At 38.6% G+C, this 6,150-nt stretch overlaps 1 long non-coding RNA gene across 1 annotated transcript; it reads right to left on the bottom strand.

Annotated features, from left to right (window-relative positions):
* Positions 1-4,408: 4,408 nt before the first annotated feature.
* LOC131227610 (uncharacterized) lies at positions 4,409-5,842 on the bottom strand. The gene is made up of 4 exons (XR_009162385.1): positions 5,604-5,842; positions 5,217-5,407; positions 4,727-4,788; positions 4,409-4,508 (listed from the first exon to the last, which is right to left on the bottom strand). It is a non-coding gene; the product is annotated as an uncharacterized LOC131227610 (long non-coding RNA).
* Between the last annotated feature and the right edge of the window lie 308 nt (positions 5,843-6,150).

Genomic DNA, 6,150 nt, shown 5'->3' on the forward strand with positions numbered 1-6,150 from the left:
TTATTTTTTTTTATTTTTTAAATATAATATCTATATAATATATATTTGAGTCGAGCCAACCTCGAGCTTCGAGCTAAGCCAGGTTCGAGTTGAGTCAAGCTCCACTATGTTCGAACTTGTCTCGTTTTCAAAACGAGTTGTGTCATATGAAGCTTGACTTACCTTGAATCATCGTTCGAGTCGAGCTAGATTGAGCCCAGCCGAGCAAGCTTTTCAAGCTAGCTTGACTCATGTACAGCCCTACTGCCACATGGTTCGTATCTCCCTCTAAATGTGCATAATTCACTTCCACCCTTGGCTTACCAATATGAGGTGAGACAGGCAGAGGCTCTAAGGGTCACTAAGGGGCCAATATGATGTATGAATTTATACACACCGTTCATCTATTTTTACATATCATTTTAGATTATGACCCGAAAAATAAGGAAGATCCAAGGCTCAAATGGACCACAGAGTGTGGATTAAATTCCTACCGTTGAAAAATTCTTGGTGGCCACATAAGTTTTGGATGAAGATGATATTTGCTTTTTTCACTTCTTCCAAGTGCATATGACCACATCAAACAACATGGTGGACCCTAAAAAGGTTTCAATGGTGGGCCCTCTTAGCACCCTTGCTTCCTGTGGTGTGGTCCACTTCAGACTTATATCTGACTTATTTTTGGTCCAGTGCTCTAAAATGTTATGAAAAAAATAAAATGGTGTGGATAGAATTCATACATCACGGTAACCTCTCAGTGTCCCTCAAAGCCTCCCCTGTCCTGTCTGAACAGGCGAGGGTGCTACCTAATCCATGTGCTACCAATCGAAACCACTCGTAGAGAGACATGTACCCTGATTTTTGCAGGCCACCAATGAGATTATTGAAAATTCACTCTAATTATTAGATTCCATGTCAAATTTAAAAATAGTGTCCAAAATTTAGGTCCATCTGTGCTTCAGGTGGGACAAACCAAGAAAAATAATTTGAAGGATGAGTATTGCATTGTACACTTTTTTCAATCATGTGATTCACCTAAATTACAGATGAGAGTGATGAGACTGATTTTTTTATTTTTTATTTCTGAACCTAAGATAAGGTGATGCAACTGTTGATTGGGGTAGATTTCACATAGTGAAGCCCACCTTAGCCACCATCCTTCTGCTTGCTAGTTCCCATTAACATAATCTAGCTTGTGTATTTTTATTTTTATTTAATTACCTTAAAGTAATACACACAGCTATCACCACTGCAGGGCCCACTACAGTTGGGAGGAGAAAAGATCTTGCTAGCTGCTTAGCAGTACACCTTATTCCTGGAATTTCATACGTTCAACTGCAGTGTATTTTTTACGGATTGGTGCAGTCTACAAGATGCACGGATTGGATCACCACATGCATGTGGAGTACCAGAACAGGGACCTTTCAAGTTACAAACATTTCAGACAGATGCATGACAAAAATCCTTAGGTTTTAAACACACGTTTATAAATAGAATAAATGGTCTGTTTGCGAAGGCGATCATCCAGGGCACAATCAGGATCATGCCCTTATGCCAATTCAGGTGGGCCCTATATCTCCACCTCTGATTCTGCACAAGGAAGTAGCATTTTAACCCCAAAAAGAAAAACAAATGATCCACGGCTGTGATCAAGCCAGGAAATGCAGCTCTCCATGTACAAATCTGATGTAGAAGTCATGGGGCCCGCCAAAATTGAGATTAAAGTGGTAATTTTGTGGGACCCCCTAAATTCTTGAAACCTGTCATTTTGGAGAAGTAACATTGTTTTAACATTCTAATTCAAACTCCTGCTGAAGTAGAGAATTCAACTTCTCCAGCATTAACAAATGCAGGGAGAAATGCTTCTTTAATTGGAAATGCCCTACAACTGAAAATAGTGATGATGTGGAATGGAAGGTAATGAAATTATGGCCTATATGCTATTTTCGATCTAGTGGCAGAAAAAGGAGTCTACAAAGACGGATAAAAAAAGCCCATGGTCGCTATAGCATACAGAGTTTACTCTGTGGGGCCCACTGTGATGTATATGTCTTTTCCATGCTGTCCATCTGTTTTACCAGTTCATTTTAGGATATTATCCAGAAATTGAAGCATATCCAAATCTCAACTGGGCCAGACCACAGGAAACAGTGGGAATTCAATGCCTACGGTTGAAAACTTTTTGAGGGCCACAGAAGTTTTGGATCAAGTTGATATTTCTGTTTTCCCTTCATCCATATCTGTGTGACCTTATGAACAGGTCAGATGATAGATAAACATAACTGTGGGCCTTAGGAAGGTTTCAACAGTGGGTGTCATTATCCCACTGTTTCCTGTGGTGTGGTCCACTTATGCTTTAGATATGCTTCAGTTTTAGGCTAGCGCACTAAAACAATATGGTAAAACGGATGGCTGGTGTGGATAAGATACATCATGGTGGGCCCTGCAGAACTTTGCGTCCACATTTTTCACAAGGAAAGGAAGCTCTCCCTCAAATACACCTCAAATTGTGTACACTTCAATCTCCACCACAGGCATCTATGGTGACCATGATTGCAACTGCTCACTTGATGGGGGCCATCTTGTTTGATTTTTCGGTCATGTGTTTGATGATTACACACAATTAGAGGTACCACCACAGACATGCATACTTCATCTCATGTGCCCTGCAGGGGTGGGTCATACCCCAAAAGCCTCAATGATCAAACAATCCTAACAATTCCATCTGTAGCCTCTATTCAACATGAATGGGAAATCGTGATCTTGTTTTTGGTGCAGAACTATGGACAATCGATCACATGGTTGCAAATGGAACGAATGTTCTGTTTGGGTGAGATTAATCTGGGGAAAGGTCTCATGAAAATAAAAAATAAAATGATTAATAGGTGTGATTAATCTGGGAAAAAGATTCTTGACATGTATAAGTCTGATGTGGAGGGCATGGGCCCACAAAAAAGGTTAAACAGAGAGATCCAAAACCAAAAAGTAGATACAATGGCGAATCAATTACTTAACATAAACATAGCACATGAAACTCATATGATTACTTGTAACAAGCATAACAGTCAGACTACAGATCTGTTTTACATGCATTCTAAAATAAATACAATCACTCTTTCTTCCTCTACTTAAACATCCATTTATACTTTAGCCTTCTAAACTCAACACAAGGATAGAGCTACAAACAGCTAGTAAAGTGATCATTGCTTCCTGAAACCTACTCGTGAAGCATAGCAGCTGATAAACTTGCAGGCAATGAAGAATCTCCTATGAACACGAGATTGCCTACCCTTGACCTAGAATTTGGGAGGCCTATTGCTTCATTTTCAATTTGGAGCCTGCCCTTATGTCAGAGGGTCTACTGCTTGATTGGGCCTGCATAGCTCATGGGTGGATCATCTGCTATGTCAATCTTATCAGCCCTACGGCGACAGTCAACTCTATAAATATCACATCAATTGGACAATCCTATCCGTTCGATTAAGAGGGTGGTGACAAAAATCAGCCATTTTTGGTACAAACTGTATAAATATCACATTCAACAGAGAAAATTGGGCAGCTAGGATTCTCCTATCTGCATGTTTTTTGTACAATCACCAACAAACAGTAGGTCTGTGTAGCTTTTGGTCTTCATAATCTGACTATGCAACTGAAATCAGGTAGCACAGATTCTCCGTCTTCTGTACAATCACCCACAACGGTAGGGGCGAGCAGATGGGTGGTGGTCTTGATCGTTTATCCATGCAGTCTAGTGGGCCACATCCATGAATGTATGAAGCCACAGAGCCTCAATTGCAATGTAGACAACCTTTACTTTGACTTGTATCTCCCTTTCCCTCAATTACTTGAACATGGAAGGGATGAAAGGTACCAGGTCTGGCTTCTCTAATCCAAGCTGTTGTATCCGATGGAAGTTTGGTCGAATCCGCTCATACAATGGTATTTGTTGGAAGGTGCAAAATTGTAGCCAGGTCATCCATAGAAAGATTGAAGATCAAGATTCGACCTGTATTCGAAACTTCAAGTACGCACCATCTCCAACAGTAACTTTGGATTAAATATTTTACCCCAAACCATGTATGAATTAGTCATTCATATAAATTTATAAAACCACGCATGTACCATTGAGCCATCAAAAACCATGCATGCCGACAGTGATGTCTCTGTAGATGTTGCTAAACATTTTCAGATGTATATCTACTAATATTACTGTTTGAGTTACTATAAAATCAAAACCAATAGATCCCATAAGCCTTGATGGGAAGGAATGATGCATAGCTTTGTATAAATAGATTGTTCTCCATTTCGAATATGGTGAATCTAATACAAGGAGATGCAAAGGCTCACAAATATATTATAATCATCATCTTTTTAGCCTGTCCCAGAGCAGGCGATAGCATACAGATGTTGAAAATGAAGAAAGTACAATTGCCTAGTGTTCTCAATGTGAATAAAGAGATTTCATCAGAGATTCTTCCATTACTCTGAATTGGGCTGCATTATTGACATTTCCTGGCACGGTTCAACAGCTGCCAAAATAAATAAAAAATAAATAAAAATGTAATGCTTTGCAAATTTCCATTATTCTGTTCTCATGCCAAGTCAATAAGGGATGGTTGGTAAAAAACACTTTCATGCTTACACAAACATGTAGGCTACAAGTGATTGCTTGTATGCATGAAATACAAACACAAACAAGGCAACAACTTTGAAGTCTAAGAAACTATAGCGATAGACAAAACTCCACCTCAATATATACTTCTCATCAGTGAGCATTTCTTGCAAAAGCTGTAACCAATTTTGCAAATCCTGCACATATCCACAATGCTATAAAACTGTTAACTGAGCTTCTAGAGAAGGTTATGTATACAATAAATCAGTATATACATTCCTATGAACACACACCAGTTCTTTGGCTGTTGTGGAGATATTACATAAAAAAAGTAAACACAGGATTGAAAATATTAGAAAGTGGATAGAAATTTTACATTTGAAGGAGTTAGTCCTTGTGGATGCACTTCTACATAGGACAAATATAAGGGCCCTCACGTGTGCCAGTGTTGCATATGCGTGTGAGATCCATTCCATTCATAAGGTCTACCCCTTGGTGAAAGTGTCCTATTGTAAAAGTTCGGTCAGTCCCCTAATATGGTGAATTAGTGGTCCACTCATGTACCATTGGTTATCATCTTATCAATCTTTTAAGCATCCATTTTTTCAATCGAAGTGTGGCTCACCTAATGAATGGATAAAACTGCATCCATTTTCTCAATATAAGTGTGGCTCGCCTGATGAATGGACAAAACTGATAGTAGGTGAAGACACATTCATCATGACACCAGTGTGTTGAAGGGCTTGGATCACCAACATGTGTTTCAAGTTTTGACTTTCCATGAAATAGTTGTATTGGGTGTCTGCAGATGCATGCCTGAAAATAGCATGCCTCTTGGGTTAGTGATTAAATATAACTCTACCTTTCATCGGATAAAGATTTACATTAATCTTGTGATCCAGACTTCTGAATGATTACTGCAGAATTGCGAGTCAAGAGATCTACAAAACCACAACATTAGGCAAGGAATCATAAGAGAGTATAAGAAGCAAAAGGACTAAATAAAACACACCAACACATGTATACTCCTGATGGCCAACAAAGCACAATCTTGATCTTGTTTTCAGAATTCTGTCATTCCTGTTGCAAGTAACTGAAAAGATTTCAATATTCACGAATGCATTTCATTGGACAAATAAATGATAAGCATAAGTATGTTGCTTGTTGCAAATAAGATAAACATGTCACCTTTTTGCACATTCTCAGGTACTTAATCCCCGACTATCTTTTAAAGACTAATCAAATCACTGAAAGAAGGCAAGCCTAAAAGAGTAAAAAGAGTAAAGCAGTCCATTAGAACAAATCTTACACATTTTAAACAGTCCAGGATATAAAGAGAAAAAGTCAATGTAACCAAAAAATAATGTTGTGACAATGCAATGTCGACACAGATATGGATACCTATTTTGGACATGGACAGCAGTGTTTTTTTTTTTTTTTGTTCCTGACAAGGAAATAAGTAGAAACTGTAAACAAACCAAAAAGGCATGTGGCTTGTCTAACATCCCCCCTCAAACTAATACGGGTCATCGACAAGTAATAATTTGCTAACTAAAAAT

Source organism: Magnolia sinica, chromosome 15, assembly GCF_029962835.1.
Source record: "Magnolia sinica isolate HGM2019 chromosome 15, MsV1, whole genome shotgun sequence".
NCBI classification, from domain to species: domain Eukaryota; kingdom Viridiplantae; phylum Streptophyta; class Magnoliopsida; order Magnoliales; family Magnoliaceae; genus Magnolia; species Magnolia sinica.